Below are 16,740 nucleotides of genomic sequence, written 5' to 3'. Positions count from 1 at the left end.
GCCGGGGACTGGTGAGTGTCAGCACCACAGTCCAGGATGAGACAACGAACATCCAAGAATACATTGAGAAGATGGCCCCAACTGACCGAGTGCTCAGTGAATACCTCAGGCAGCAGAAACCCAAGAAAGAGGAGGGAGACGAGGAACCATCATGGAAGGGCAGGCCCCTGCACGGTATGTACCACTGGCAGATAGAGGAGGTGGCTGATATCCAGATATCCTACCAGTGGCTGGACAAAGCTGGACTGAAAGACAGCACAGAGGCACTAATCATGGCAGCACAAGAACAAGCTCTGAGTACAAGATCCATAGAGGCTGGGGTCTATCACACCAGGCAAGACCCCAGGTGCAGGCTGTGTAAAGATGCCCCAGAGACAATCCAGCACATAACAGCAGGGTGCAAGATGCTAGCAGGCAAGGCATACATGGAACGCCATAACCAAGTTGCCGGCATAGTGGACAGGAACATCTGTGCCGAGTATAACCTGGAAGTCCCGAGGTCAAAATGGGAGATGCCCCCAAGGGTGGTGGAGAATGACCGAGCTAAGATCCTGTGGGACTTCCAGATACAGATGGACAAAATGGTGGTGGCTAACCAACCGGACATAGTGGTGGTAGACAAACAGAAGAAGATGGCCGTAGTGATCGATGTAGCGGTTCCGAATGACAGCAATATCAGGAAGAAGGAACACGAGAAGCTGGAGAAATACCAAGGGCTCAGAGAAGAGCTCGAGAGGATGTGGAGGGTGAAGGTAACAGTGGTCCCCGTGGTAATCGGAGCACTAGGTGCGGTGACTCCCAAGCTAGGCGAGTGGCTCCAGCAGATCCCGGGAACAACATCGGAGATCTCTGTCCAGAAGAGCGCAGTCCTGGGAACAGCTAAGATACTGCGAGGACCCTCAAGCTCCCAGGCCTCTGGTAGAGGACCCGAGCTTGAAGGATAAACCACCTGCAGGGGCGTGCTGGGTGTGTGGTATATATGAATGATTTTAAATAACTTTCATTTGTATTTTGAAATATATTTCAATATAAATGGCCAAAAATGGCCAAAAAATATATGTGCTAAAATACATTTTAGAATATATTTATAACATATTTTGAAATGTATTTTAGCACATATATGTTTTGGCCATTTTTTGTTTTGAGTACAAATTAGTATTCATAGTAACTTTTAGTAATGACTGTCTCAGCACCAATTACTGTGAAAGCCCGACTTCTGATGCAGTCCTCCCTACCAACCAGATTGGTGAGCCTTAGGTGCCTATATGAGCAGATTTATTTCCTTTAAATTCACTAAGAATACGGTCAAACTGGGCCAGTACTGGTTGATAACATCACAACACAACAAAGAAAGACCTAATCGGGTTCTCTGAAATCTTTGATTTAAGTAGTTCAAAGTCTTTGTGAACTTTCTCTGATGAAGAAATCAAACAAACAAACCCATTTAAAAGTCAAGTGAATGGTGTTCTTTTCATTCAAATTAAAACTTTCCTGTCAGGATTGCAAGGCGGGACTCAAATGCAGGAGTCAGAGCTGCTTGCAGATGACACCCAGCTCTATCTGTCCATGAAGCCAGATAACACACACCAATTAGTTAAACTGAAGGAATGTCTTAAAGACATAAAGGCCTGGATGGCCGCTAACTTTCTGCTTCTTAATTCAGATAAAACCGAGGTTATTGTACTCGGCCCTGAAAATCTTAGAAATATGGTATCTAAGCCGATTCTTACCCTGGATGGCATTACCTTGGCCTCCAGTAACACTGTGAGGAACCTTGGAGTCATTTTTGACCAGGACATGTCCTTCAACGCACATATTAAACAAATATGTAAGACTGCTTTCTTCCATTTGCGCAACATCTCTAAAGTTAAAAATATCCTGTCTCAGAGTGACGCTGAAAAACTAGTTCATGCATTTATTACTTCCAGGCTGGACTACTGTAATTCATTATTATCAGGATGTCCAAAAAACTCACTGAAAAGCCTTCAGCTAATCCAAAATGCTGCAGCAAGAGTCCTGACAGGAACTAGAAAGAGAGAGCAGATTTCTCCTGTTCTGGCTTCCCTTCATTGGCTTCCTGTTAAATCCAGAATTGAATTCAAAATCCTGCTCCTCACATACAAGGTCTTAAATAATCAGGCCCCATCTTATCTTAATGACCTTGTAGTACCAGATCACCCTATTAGAGCACTTCGCTCTCGCTCTGCAGGCCTACTTATTGTTCCTAGAGTATTTAAAAGTAGAATGGGAGGGAGAGCCTTCAGTTTTCAGGCCCCTCTTCTGTGGAACCAGCTTCCAGTTTGGAGACAGACACTATCTCTACTTTTAAGATTAGGCTTCAAACTTTCCTTTTTGCTAAAGCATATAGTTAGGGCTGGATCAGGTGACCCTGAATCCTCCCTTAGTTATGCTGCAATAGACGTAGGCTGCCGGGGGATTCCCATGATGCATTGAGTTTTTCCTTTCCAGTCACCTTTCTCACTCACTATGTGTTAATAGACCTCTCTGCATCAAATCATATCTGTTATTAACCTCTGTCTGTCTTCCACAGCATGTCTGTTATCCTGTCTTCCTTCTCTCACCCGAACCAATCACAGCAGATGGCCCCGCCCCTCCCTGAGCCTGGTTCTGCCGGAGGGGTCCAGGAAGGTCTGTATGAAGACAGGAAAGATACCCGGGATAGCACCAGGGCTACACTACCTGAATAAATACAACGATCCAGCGAGGATCAACACTCCACCAGGGCCTTAAGTATTGCCTGAAGCAGACAGCAGAGAAGTGCATAACATCTCCAAACATACCAAAACATAATAAGGTGTCATCCTGCAAAAAAAACACAGTAGGTGCCTTTCACAGTGTACACAGCTCTGTCCTGGTGTTATTTATTTCCAAAAGAAAACATTTTACACAATGTTAATTTAGCATAACCAGAAACAAGCTCACTTGTACCTTTGACACATTTTAAGCAACATATCTGTCTCACTTTCCTTCTTCCTTTTGTTTTCCTGTCAGTCAGTGTCTTACCTTGGAAGGCAGTTTCACAGGTTCCCCGGGTGTGGTCTCACGGTTGGATAACTGATAACATGATAGGTTACGTTTGTTTTGTTGGTTTTTTGTGCCTCATTCTCAAATGCTCTCTGAGGAGATACGCTCTCTGCCAAGTAAGCACTTAATATATTTAATATATTTTAACTAAATCCATGTCCATGCATGTGTTAATTGGCTTAATGTAAGTAGATGTGTTTAGATGCTGCTAAAATAACCTGTAACTAATAGCTTCAGAAGTAACTTTTACGTGAATGTTCATAGGAAAAAATATTAAGTCTAAAAAGTGAAAGTATGCATTACATAAAGTTTTTTTCCAATTTTAATTTGAAATTCTCATTCAACTATTTGAATAAGAATACTTTGATCTAACTGTTTAAGACGCTTTAAATGCTGTCACATTTTGTCATTTTGATTTTTCTACCAAACTAATACAATCAATGTTAGCTTTAAGTCATGAGTGACTTATTTTGGATGGAGCTCTGGAGTTTGTAGGCTTTCCATTGTAGCTGTAAGCTAACTCTTTATTGTGACAGCAAATACACAGAAGTCGATCAATACAAAATTATCTTCTGACAAGCTGTATTCCTAATAAACTGCACACATACCTACTACCAAAGTATTCTTGGTAGGACGTTTTGTAAAATCTTAATCCCAGTACTCATTTACAGTAGAGGTGTAGCTGTCAGGGGAATACGGAGGTGTAGAGTACAAAAATATATCCCATAACAAAAACTCTAAATGAGCGGGGAGATTATTCTGTTCACTTATTCCATGTTGTTCATCAGCATCTACAATCTGAACTGTATTAGTGACTATAGTGACAGCTACAATGGAGCTGTTGGCTTAGTCCTTCAATTGTTTGAATTTCCACAGAACACAGTCACAGTTAGAGTGACTGTACAGTGTGGAATGTGACTGAAGTATTAATGCCAAACCAAACGAACAAACTATGATTTAACAAATGACACTAATGACTCACTGACAGCTCATCAGTGTGAAGTTTGGCAAACACTGGAATTAGAGTAGAATGCCTTTTATTGTCACTATACACATTGTGTCAGTGAGATACAGAGTAGCTCCTACTCAGTGAGGACATGTGGGAAAAGAAAAGGGGGGTGAGGTGCACAGTTCTGCAGCACTATGTACATATGAACAGTTTGCAAACAATATCAGCTGTACAAATATACAATCAGAAAACAATAAATATTTACAGTGTGGGGTTTTGGCACGTTAATATTGCACCGTGTTTTAGGAGTGAATTAGGAGAGGGTCATTTTAATATGGGTTCATTTTAGAGGATTCTGAAGGCAAAGATAGAAAGCAAAGAAATACCCAGATGTCATTATGTCAGGTGGAGACATTATTTCTGAGGTTCATTAGCAAACTCAGTCAGGCAGTGCTGTATATACTGTATAGTATTCAGCCAACCCTCATTTCTTCAGATTTTGCTTCCAAGGAGCCAGACTTAAAAAAAAATATATACATATATATATATATATATATATATATATATATATATATATATATATATATATATATATATATAATTTCTTCTGAACAGCGCAAAATTTCTCCAAGCTTTTGTCATTTTTCTTTTCAGATTGGCTGTTTTCTTCATTCATTTTTGTTTTTGGTAAGCCACTTAAACGCCGCCCTATTCAAGGATAAAAAGGCTACGTAACTCAAGGAAGAACCAATGCAGTGTCTATGCAGAAAAATTAACAAAGAACCATTATACATTTTCTGTATAGCTACTTTGTTACTAGCTGCCTGTTGCAAAAAAATAAAAAATGGTGAAGACAATACAGTTTGACAGACACAAAACAGTATTTTTGCACCAACAGGGTGATTCCCAAAGAGCCACTAGCTCAAAACTAATCTTGATTAATCATGGTGTGCAGTGTGTCATTGAGAAATGGCAGGCCCAAAGATTATCTACAGCAGACTGAACAATATCTAAAAGTCGTGTTCTTAAGAATAAGAAAAAGTCCAGCCAAGACCTGCAGAGGAGCTCAGAAATGCAGCTGGCCCTTCAGTTGAGTTGTCCTCTGTGGCAAGAGTAGGAAGGTTCAAAGTTTTTCAGTGTTTAATGTCTCCATGTTCCCCTGATCAGCTTCAGTGAGTAATACAAATTCTTAAAAACCTCTTTCTTTCTGTTGGCAGCAAACAATTTTACAACAAATGTTATTTTTCTATAAGAATCAATATATGATCCTAAAACAGGACACTTACTCCATACTTGGAGATCGCATATCAAATGTATTTGTGCAATAAGCTTAGGATTGAATTCTGCTTTTGTATTTAATCTTCACTAATCGTAACTCTCAAACTCTTAAACACCACAGAGTCTCCAGCTGAAAGAACAACTGAAACTGTTGAGAGCAGGTTGTTTGAAAGCCCCACATTTCCACTGATTCACAGCATCTTTAAAGTCTAAATCTTGTCTTATTTGTAAAATTATTGCATTCTATTGTTATGTTTTTGTTTTTTTCTGTTGCCATTTTATCATCATCATAGCTGGCCTGACCATCGGCCCATCAGGCAAATTTTTGTTTTTATGGGCCGATGTTTTTTTGTTGTTGTCTTTTTTTCCGTAACGGTGTAAACAGTGAAAGGTGGTGGATTGGACAGATGCTGGCAGATGTGTAAAAATAACTCAATTGTTTGGTGGTGGCTATGGCGGAGCTTCCACAGATTCAGTAACATTAGCAAGTGGTGGAGGGCAGCAGTTGGATGAGGGAGAGGGGAGGCGGAGGAGCAGAGACCCGAAGCGGGGCTGGTCCGATTGTCAGGTGAACTGAACTTCAGGTAAGAAGTTATGACCTGCAGTCTGTCTGGGTCAGATATAAACCAAGTTTAGTTTATTTTCGCTGTGCTGACGTTTTACAGTCAGCTACAATAACTCGTACTGCGTGCTAGCTAGCATGACAGAGTTTCTATACAGCTGGATGGGTGCTGTGATGTTATTGATAGTGAACTTTATTTTATTCATAAGGTTAGTTAGTAGAGTTGGCAACCGTCTCATAAAAAACTGAATCGTCTCGTATTCAGAGTTAATATTACTCGTTTCGTATTGAGCTGAAAATAAACGTGATTTCAGAATGGAAAAGAAAGACACAAAGCTGGATTTATTCTGTCTTTACACTATCAGCTGCCTCTTCTCCTCTCATTCTCTCCCCTGCCTCTCCTGTTGCTACTTCAATCATGAAACTGATCAATGATCAGCTGATCGGCTTTTCTCTCTTGCTTGTTTATCTCCCACTTTGCGCCAGAAAGAGGAAACCAGCAGATGTCGCGTTAAACAGCAGAAGCACCTTTAAACTTGATCAGCTGTTGTTAGAATTTATTTAAAATTAATTTCTAGTATCAGCTGATGTTTGCTGGAGCCACAGCTGTAAAGCTGCTGGTCATGATGTCGGTTTGGTTATGTGATGAGAGGGAAACATGAAGATGAAACCAGGAGATGTCCTTACTGAATCATCAGAGCTGAACAGGTGATTGAGAAACAGGTTTACCTTTTAGTTAACATGAATGAGTTGAAGGGAAGTTATGAACTGTTTCTGAGAGACAAATAACACCAGGATCCTTTTCTAAGTAGCTGACAGCTGGTAACTGTGCAGGGGCGGGTCTAGCAAAGTGTTGCCAGGGGGCCAGGTACGGCATTAACAGGGAGAGGGGGGCACAAAGAAATACTCTTCTTTCTTATTCTCATTTAAAATTTCTAGCTTTTAACAAATAATTATCCAAATCTTACAACCAAAGTTTTCATCTGATGTCAAATATATAGAAATCCATTATTGTACATAGTAATTTTTTGAGGGTCCCAACATAATTTCTTCAGAAGTAAGTACTGTATATGATGCCAGTATTTTCTGTACCAGTACTGTGTGTAAAATGCCATCAAAAAGTTGGTTAAGTTTTATTCTTTCTCACCTGTCTTTCTGTCTCCTTTCACTTTTTAAAGGTTGCCATGTTAGAAAAAACATTTTGCCCTGCCATGCTGTTTATTGATGTGGCAAATGAATGGTTTATGAAAATATCACTAAATCTGTCATTTATTATTTTTTAATATTCAATAATGATCATGTCTCACCTCTAGTCTTCTCTGTCTTCATTTCAGGTTTCCACCATGTGTTGTAGATAGTTCAGGAGGTTAACTCAACCAAGTCTTTGGGTTTCAGCTAAGTACTGTTTAGAATAGCAGAATAGGGAGGATGGTGTAGGTTTAAGGTTATTAGACTGATACATATATACCAACAAGACAGTGTACATCACTGTCACAACGACGTTTGTTTTCATTCAAAGGCTTTATGGTTTTTCCTATAATACCTGGTGGGCCCGTCTCTAGTCAAAATGCCCGGCTGATTTTTTTGTCCCAGTCCAGCCCTGATCATCATCATCAACATCTGATAGCATGTTAACAGATTAACAGAGAAAGTGGGTAACCCCTGTTGTGTAGCCTTTATAGATGTCCAGGCATCTAATGCAAAGAAAGCCTGTGTTAAACATTATTTAGGTCTGGTGCACTAGGTGTAAGCTATGATTGGATAACATGTTAGCCTTAGCAGCTATATGTAAGTCTTTACAGCGTTTTGGAAACAAGAATATTTATATTGGAGTTTTTCCTGTAGAGAATGTTTTTACTTAAAAGTACTCAGATATTTTCTTCTTTTTTCCAGTTTCTAAAGACTGTGGCACTTCCAGGATGTTCTGCCTGTGGATATGTTTGAGTGTGTTTTGTGCTTTACCAAGCACTGTATCATCAGATCAAGGTATTTTTATCCCTTGTACTATACTATTAAGACACTGGGACAAATAAACAAGGAACAACATCACTTATTGCTTTTTTCTCTTCCAGGCGTGTCACTGACGTGCAACGAGACTGTCAACATTACCGCTGGAGAAAATGTGATTCTAACCTGTTTCATAAATTGGATTTTAGAAGGAGAAGACTGTGTTGGTCACAGTTATGTCTGGCGTAACACAAATGGCACCAAACTCTGTGACAATGGCGTAAAATACGGCTGTAAATGGAATAATTATACCTATGTGTCACTGACCATCTTAGATGTGATAGAAAAGGACGTTGTCACAGTTGAAATCTTGACAACCTGTGGTATGGAGAAATCCCGTCCTATCAGAGTACAGCCAATCAGCGGTGAGTGTGTTTCAGCATTTTAAAGTCCGTGTATGCAGAACACGTTGTATTCAGTGTACCTGTCGTGTAACTATATTGTACTGTATTCTACAGGTGAACAAGCTGTATCAGATCGGTTGCAGGAGGAGTCAACACATGCTGCAACCACTGCGCTTTGTGTTTTTGCCTCTGCTGCTGTTGTTGTGGTCATTTTGTGTTTCCTGTATAGAAAATACAGATGCAGAGTGAGAGGACAGTGACATAGACTGCACCAGGGAGTACAGACTGACAAATTCAGATTGTTTTTATCAGTGAACGGGTGGATATGAATGTATAAGCTGTTTATGAAAGCTAGTCCTCACCATCGATGACTCTGCTCCTGACCCGTCCTGTTGTCATCATTTTTTTTTATCATCCGTTTCATTTTTAGTCTTTCAGAAAATTCTTTCTTGTGTTTATGCTGACTGAGCAACATTCACATGAGGATTTTATGTGATTAAAAGAGCTCTGTCATATAGTTAAAAGAGGAAAATGATGATGAGCCAGCATTGATGTAGATGTTGCACTGTGCAGTAAAGACTCTATGTTGGGATTTTATTTAACTTTCTGCCTTTAGTCTCTTATGTCTAAACACTGGCTCGGTGTTCTTGCTTCTCTGCTTCTAAATTAGGTTTAATTGCATTTGCAAGAAACTTTTTTTTTCTTTTAAGTTCTTCCTTTTTGCACAGTGTTGACATAAATTTATTTCCATTATTAATTCTTCACTTAGACCGTTTTAAAATATTCACTTATATGATTTTGATTCAGCGTGGACCTTCACATATTTAATTCTGGCTCAGCGAAGCATGAACCATGGAACGGTGAAGTTTAGTAGGTCATTCTTACTTTTAACCACTTGGGAAAGCTGTCCGTATTTGAACAGCCTGTGGCTCTGAAACTGATGACCTGAACCTGTGGATACTGAAGGAATTTGAGGAGTTTAATGATTCAGAATCTTAGTAGTCTAATATGAGAGTATCGGGACCATACCAGAAGAGTAGGGTCTCAGACATCAAAGTTTGCAGGTGACACTATTGTGTTTGGAGTCATTGCTGACAGGAATAAATCAGCTTATAGGTGTTAGGTGGAGCAGCTGACCAGGTGGTGCAAGGACAACAACTCGGTCTTGTCCTCAGACAGATGATTCAAGCCTATGAAAGAACAGGTTACACCCTGAAGCTATTATGTCAGTTAATGCTGAGCAAAGCAACAGAAAGGGAATGTGCAATATTCTGAAAGACAAGTGCGCGTGACTGTTTCACTTACTATCAAAAAGAAAGGTTATGTTTTTGTGTGCATGTAGGCATGTTATCTTTCTTTATCTGACAAAAACTTTGTAGGTGTGTCGAGCTGGGTCATGTTAATGATTTGGCTTAGAATTTGGCTTACATCCAGCAAGATCTTCAAGGTAAACTTTAATGATTTATAGATTGAAAATTTACAAAAAGATTTTTAACTTAGAAACGATCATTCTTTTAAGTGTGATGTAAATTGGTAACATATAGAAAGTACTGTACAAAGATGTAAAATATCAGGTCACATTTGCCCCTCCATGAGTCTCTGCTTTACCATGGTGCAGAGGTTTGTGTGTGCCAGGGGCTAGCTTTAGTTTAAACTGAATTGTTTTGTGCTGTGATTCTATATCTATTTATACTCTCGTTAGTTTTCCTTATTTTGTGCTCGTATTTCCCGCACTGAATACTCTCGCCTTTGTTATCCTTCACACATTTTGAATTACCGCTCATTGCCAGATGTGTTTCTTGTAGTGAAGTATTTTGGGGGCGATTTTTAGTTCTTTCTCTTGTCGCTCCTTATGTTGACTTCCTCCTGTGCAACCTTTTGAAGTGTTTTTAGATTTTGGCTTTTTATGCTGTTTATTTTGATGCCTTTACATGAATAACCACTGCCTCTTTTGGAAATACAGATTTTTATTGTTGGACTTTAAGTCTGTGGACATCTTTAGACTACTCCTGCTACCACTGCTACAAAAATAACTAAAACATTTTTTAGTAATTAATCCCAACATTTATAGCTTTTTTATTTAAAATAAATAATAATCAGTAGCAACTTTTCATTCATCTTACTTTGTTTATTCTCATATGAACTGTCCCAAGAGTCGATTTGAACGTTAATGTTTACAAACAGAGAGTACCAAAAACAACTGTTGTCCTCGGGCATAATGGACACAAGAGGCCAGTTTTGTTTGGAAAACTGAAATATTTTTTATTTCATCAATGTTTTATGTTGTAATCTCAAAGTAGTTCATCTAGACTTCATGTTGAGCAACACGTGTGCCTCTTACATTCCCTTCATCTCAGCAAATCAGTTATTTTAACTCTGACAGGTGTCCTGTATCAACTGGATACATTTTATTTATATATATTTTTGTAAGTCATTCTCAGATGCTCTCCAAAGAGTTAAGTTCTCAGCTAAATGAGTGTTAGTCCTTCTGCAATGGATGTTATAAATTGCTTCTTTTTCTGAGGATAACTGAATCATGTGCTTGGTTTTACAAGAGTGATGGAGAGCTGTTTATCCAAAAAATATTGTTGTCTTTTTTAACAATACATGTACGTGATCTACCAAGGAGTAGATACTCCATAATCTGGTCCCCCTTTCACAGCTTGATGATACCATCTTCTTTTGGCTAAATCAGTAACTATTTGCAGGGTATCGACATTTAGGGAAGTGTCATGGTTCTGGGTCATTTTGACCTAGCATTTTCAGTTTCTTGTATTTTTGTGTTTTTTTCTGTATTATGGTTTGTTTTCAGAGTCTTTAGTTGTCCTGTTTTGAACGTTATAATCCTAAGTTTGAGTGTTATTGTAGTTAAGAGTTTTGTTCTAAGGTCTAGTTCAGTGTCTAGTCTGTGCCTGTCATGTTTCCTGTTTTCCTTTGAAGGTCCGTATCTCATGTTAGTGTGTCCAGTGTTACTCTCCCCTGTGTTGTCATTGTTTCATTCGAGTCAGCTGTGTCCTCATGTGTCTTCACTTCTCCTGATCACGTCATGTGTGTATTTAAGCTCTCCATCTCCCTTTGTTCATTGTCACGTCGTCTGTGTTACCTGCCACCACGTTGTCACAGTCAGAATTGTCGCAGTCATTGTCGTTTATAGTAGAGTCTTAGTTTCTCCAGTTTAGCTTCTAGTTTAGTTAGTCACTGTCCCTGCTGTTTTGTCATGCCACCTTGTTTCAGCCATAATAAATGCTGGCCTTTTGTTTATCTCAGTTTCTCGTCCTCTGTGTCCTGCTTTTGGGTCTGCTTCAAAATTACGCCAGCGAACCCCGCCGTGACAGGAAGCTGTTGAAGAGCTGTCGAAAGATGTCATGTTCACAGTGGTTTGATGAGATAGCCTTTATTTGTCGGTTGCAGTTGCCCACAACCGAGATGACAGACCTTGCCGACCGTACATACAATACAGAAACATCACATTGGGGAGACAGGTCAGGCTAGGTAGCAAGGGGAAAAAAAACCTTGAAAAAAAGCTGGTTTCATCATGGTATTTTTGCTCACCTGAAGCACAATCTCAGCTTATCCAATACAAGTTGCTTCACAGAAATTACTGGACTCCCAGTAAGTTAGTCAGGTTGAAGCTTGCTGACAATGACACCTGCTGGAAATGCCAAGAGCCTAAGTTTTAATATTACTCTTATTAATCTTTCTGGATCACAAAATAAACTTTAAACATATTTTCAGGCGAGAAAGTAGCCGTGTAAACTTCAAATATCTGCTTGGTTTATCAAGACATTGCATATTTGCAAAAGTGCTCCAACATTTTTGGAGACGTCTGTTACCCACCCGTTCGATAGCTAGCCGGGGTTCAATGGTCACTCGAGCCGGCGAGAACAGCGGACTCCTGGCTACATCAATTTCAGACCCTGGCCGTCTTTCGCTTCTCAGGTTAAACAATATATATAAGTCACTCAGATCACTTAAAAATGTTATTGTTTGGCTTTTTTCTGTGTTTTATTTGTTGTGAGTAAATCGGTTTGGCTGAGATCAAAGTTATTAGATTAGATTAAATAAAACGTTATTAATCCATTGGGTGGGTTCCTCCAGGGGTTTTACACAGCTGAATAAACGTCAAACAGAAAACTGATTAAACAGAAGTATGAGACGGTCGAGAAATTACGGCAGTGTCCTGTTATATTTTAGATAGCAAGGAGCAGACGGCCGAGTTTATTAAACTCCACCGACACAGCGGTGACGCAAATCCGAAGGCTAGATGTCCCACTTCACAGCCTCGCACTTCCGGCCTTCTTGGTCGTCGAAGGACCCGGCCCACGTAGACTGCGAAGGCCGGGTCCTAAGAAGGATGTGCCCTAGATTTTGAGACACAACTTCCTTCAGAAATCTTCCAGGCCCACGTGTTTGTTGATCTTATCCTGATTATATGCCAGAGTTGTGTGATATGGTACTTACTATAAGGTCATTAGGATAAGATGAGGCCTGATTATTTAAGACCTTGTAGGAGCAGGATTTTAAATTCAATTCTGGATTTAACAGGAAGCCAATGAAGGGAACCCATGTGGAAAAGACATATAAATCTTATAAAGTTCGTATCTGTCTCGTGTGAAACTTGTATGAAAAGCATGCAACAGTAAAAATGATATAAGATCCCTATAAAGATTATGTAAATGAAACTTGTATGTTTTGGATTCTTACTAAAACAATATATGAAAGTGGCCACTTTCATGAGTAAATCATATCAGCCTTATATGATTCACTGTATGAAGTAGGCCACATCTGATGCAAGTCTTTTATAAGTTTTTTTCTATTTCTTTTCCGTATGGTAAGCCAGTATCGGAGAAATATGCTCGTTCTAGTCCCTGTCAGCACTCTTGCTGCAGAATTTTGGATTAACTGAAGACTTTTCAGTGGGTTTTTAGGACTTCCTGATAATAATGAATTAAACTAGTCCAGCCTAGAAGTAATAAATCAAGGAACTATTTTTTTAGCGTCACCCTGAGACAGGATATTTCTAAATTTAGAGATATTGTGCAAATGGAGGAAAGCAGTGAAACAATGAATGCATTTAAAACAGAAACTGCACAGCAGGAGGGATAATATGTGTCAAACTAGTGATTTATGGCCCCTGTCAAATGATTTATGACTTTGGAGGTAATAAAAGTTAATGGCAGTCATAGTTTTTTATGAACCATGAATCATATTATGAGTCATAAAATTATGATACTTGGAAATTATCAATAATCATATTCCCAAAAGTTATATGATCATGAAAATATGGCAGTGGACTAGGATGATGAATGGGATGTTTGTGATAGTTTGAGTTTGTTGTAATTTTAAGCCAAAAAGTTTACTTTTTTGACAAAAATGGCACCAGTGCTCTTTTAATGGTGAGGATGTGGAGAGATGGAGGCTGCATGCCCTGATGAAAAGCTTTTGTTGCGCTCTAAAAGTAGTTATAAAATTGAGATTTTCTGAATCGTTGGAAAATCTTATTTAATGGTGTTTTATTTTTGGACACAATTTTCAGTTAATTATTGTAGTTTCAGTTAATTTTTGTAGTTCATTGGTTCCAGGAGGTCAGAGTTCAGACTTGTGATGCCATCAGTAAGCGCAGAAAAAAGAAAAACAATAAGACGTGAGAGCAACGTTTGCTGATGATATGCTATGCTGCCTGTAAACTCCGAACCTGAACTGAGGAGAATAAAGTTGCCAAAAGGAGAATGGAGTCATGTCTCTCTGAGGGTGCAACCCTTTATTGCATTTTTTGGTTTGTTTAATCCAAAAGAGTTGTAAGTTAGCCTTACAAACGCTCCACCTCACTGTGAGATGATCATACCAGAGCGAGGATCCCCGAGAAAAGTAAAAATGGGTCTTCACAAAGCAGCCTGTGTGGGTAAAATGACTCTCTGACTCACGGTGCCACTCCCGAGCAGGGATCCACTAATAAAGCAATTTAAAATAGAGGTGGCCCTACCGTTTACCTATGAGAAAAACCACTGATCAATAAAGCAGTTTCAGAGAGGCAGGCACTCTCTTGACCAATCAGAGAGCGAATTGACATGAATTGTGTGAATCAGCTGTTTGGGGAGTTTTTACCCCACCCTCGCTCAACTCCAGTGACCCCAAGTGATCGGAAGCTCTCGCCTGCCTGACTCTCACCTAGTGGAAATAGGCCCCTGACTGTAACCCCCGGCCGCAAGCTCGACCTGTCAAGCTCTTCCCAGACCTGTCAATAAAGTCATTTCAGCAAGGCAGGCTCTTGCTTGAGCCACTGAAACACCAGGGGACCGTTTTGATCTGACCAATGAGCTGAATTTACAGCCTTCTGACGAGTAAACCGAGCAAAGTTTTTGAAATCAGCCAAGACAACTTTGCAGACTTTGCAGAAATACACAAATCCTTACCAGCTGCCCCGCATCCCATGTTTCTGACCCAATTAACAGGCTGTATGGAGCACTGTCCCTTACTGTAACTGTTAAGCTCACCTTTTTAACAAATGATGTGTGAATTTACATACATAATATTAACAGGGCAGACACATAACTAACAATATAAGACTGGTAATTGATATTTTGGACCATTCAGATTTAATCACAGATAATAGTTTCATTCTTTTTTTGGATTTTTATAAAGCTTTTAACATTTTATATGACATCATCATGAAGATGATGTCATAGGGCATGGAACCTATAAATATGGGTAGGGATCCCAAACTTTTAGTCAGTTTATTTGCAACACTCAAGATTGCAGCATTCAAAGGTACATCTGAGAAACATTTTGTAACAGTTGAATCTTTAACACAGTCGCTTCATCAACACTCCAACATGTCTCAGAGTAATCACGGCAAAAATCAACAACAACAAAAAAATGTGTTGAAAAGACGATACAGTCAGATTTCAAAAGGCAGCAAAAACAACTCTGAGAGCTACTCTCCAGAGAGAAAGAGGATGAGAATAGACACTGAGAAGAAAGAAACAGCAGTGAGTCCGAGCATCCAAGAAAGTTCTTCGTCAAGCATGGTCCAATTCCAAGTTCAGGAAACAAACGCACTTGTCCAGCTTCCACTCAAGACAATGCAAGGCCCAGATTATGCTGCACAGAATTGCACGACAAGCGCTGACAGCTGCTCTCCACCAAGGAAAGAAAGACTTATCTGTGAAGAAAAAAATGTGTTGAAAAGACGATACAGTCAGATTTCAAAAGGCAGCAAAAAGAACTCTGAGAGCTACTCTCCAGAGAGAAAGAGGATGAGAATAGACTCTGAGAAGAAAGAAACAGCAGTGACTCCGAGCATCCAAGAAAGTTCTTCGTCCAGCATGGTCCAATTCCAAGTTCAGGAAACAAATGATACGACCTTGAATGATACCAAAACCTCTGAAAACACAGCAGTGACACAGAGCATCCCACAAAGTCCCTGGTCCAGGACTATCCGACTCCCAGGTCAGAAAACAAACAATTTGGCCTTGGGTGATACCAAAACCTCTGAAAACACACCAAAAGACAAGAAGAGGCCAGAAGACCAGAGAGAAACAAACGTGTGGATCATTGGGTCCAGCTACATCAGACGAGCCGAGGGTGAAGCAAAAGAGATTTTCGGAGAAAATTTCGGACTTAATGCCAAAGTCCAGTGGTTTGGCAAAGAAGGAATGCGCTGGAGGGGAGTCCTTCCTCGTTTTTATGAGGAGCTATCCACACAGAGCCCACCTGACATACTGGTAATCCATGCTGGGGGCAATGATTTGGGAGTCTTTTCTGCTTATAAACTTTCTTCTGTCATTGAGAAGGAATTGATGCAACTGCACACAGAGTTCCCCTCAATGACATTTGCATATTTGTGAGGGGTTACTAGCCCTGCTATGTAGGGGTAGAAGGGCGCACAGGCTGCCTTGAACGACTAGCGGGTGGTGGGATCTAAGTCCGTAACCCCCTCTAGCACGATTGACCCGGACACTTACTTCAGTAAGAATGGGGTTAGTTACCTGGCAACAGTAGGCACAAAAGGAGGACTCCAGGCCCGGACCTGCAATGATCAGAATCAGAATCAGAATCAGAATACTTTATTGATCCCTGGGGGAAATTATTTTTTGTTACAGTGCTCCATTTTAAACCAACATTAAGACAAGACAGACAATACGCTAACTAAGAATAGTACAATATATACATATATATACATACATACATACATAAGTCACTTATAAATAAATATTTGGAAAAGAAACATGTGTAGTTGTAGCAGCAAACAGTGTGTTAAGTGGATGCATTGTACAGGGAGATGGCCACAGGCAGGAATGATTTCCTGTGTCGTTCAGTGGTGCTTTTCGGTAATCTCAGTCTCTCACTGAACGAGCTCCTGTGACTGACCAACATGTCATGGAGTGGGTGGGAGGTGTTATCCAACATTGTCTTTATCTTGGACAGCATCCGCCTCTCCAACACCACCTTGAGGGAGTCCAGCTCCATCCCCACAACATTGCTGGCCTTACGGATCAGTTTATTAAGTCTGTTGGCATCTGCGACCCTCAGCCTGCTCCCCCAGCATGCAACAG

At 40.0% G+C, this 16,740-nt stretch overlaps 1 long non-coding RNA gene across 1 annotated transcript; it reads left to right on the top strand.

The window, feature by feature from the left end:
• The first annotated feature begins 3,084 nt into the window (after positions 1-3,084).
• Positions 3,085-11,446, top strand: LOC143419781 (uncharacterized). Its single transcript, XR_013099781.1, has 4 exons — positions 3,085-3,161; positions 7,728-7,820; positions 7,907-8,206; positions 8,300-11,446. It is a non-coding gene; the product is annotated as an uncharacterized LOC143419781 (long non-coding RNA).
• The last annotated feature ends 5,294 nt before the right edge of the window (positions 11,447-16,740 follow it).

The sequence above is a fragment of the Maylandia zebra genome, linkage group LG8 (genome assembly GCF_041146795.1).
Source record: "Maylandia zebra isolate NMK-2024a linkage group LG8, Mzebra_GT3a, whole genome shotgun sequence".
In the NCBI taxonomy this organism is placed as follows: domain Eukaryota; kingdom Metazoa; phylum Chordata; class Actinopteri; order Cichliformes; family Cichlidae; genus Maylandia; species Maylandia zebra.
This window is presented reverse-complemented; position numbering and strand designations above follow the sequence as displayed.